Raw genomic sequence first — 232 nt, 5'->3', positions numbered from 1 at the left:
CTTTCTTCGTCTCTGGTTAGGATCGCCCTTCCCCGGGGATCTACTCTTCTACATCGTCGCTAGCATCCTCGTCAACATGATCGTAGAATATATGTATATTTATTATGTATGTAAAGGAGCTCCTACTATGATTGCCTAGATACAGAACCTGTTTCTAGGAGAAGCCGATCTTTTTCTCTCTGCCATTCCCATCTTCATTTTCACTCTACTTTCTCTTCTTCTTCTTGCCTTT

The sequence above is a fragment of the Cystoisospora suis genome (genome assembly GCF_002600585.1).
Source record: "Cystoisospora suis strain Wien I chromosome Unknown contig_7112, whole genome shotgun sequence".
NCBI lineage: Eukaryota > Apicomplexa > Conoidasida > Eucoccidiorida > Sarcocystidae > Cystoisospora > Cystoisospora suis.
This window is presented reverse-complemented; position numbering follows the sequence as displayed.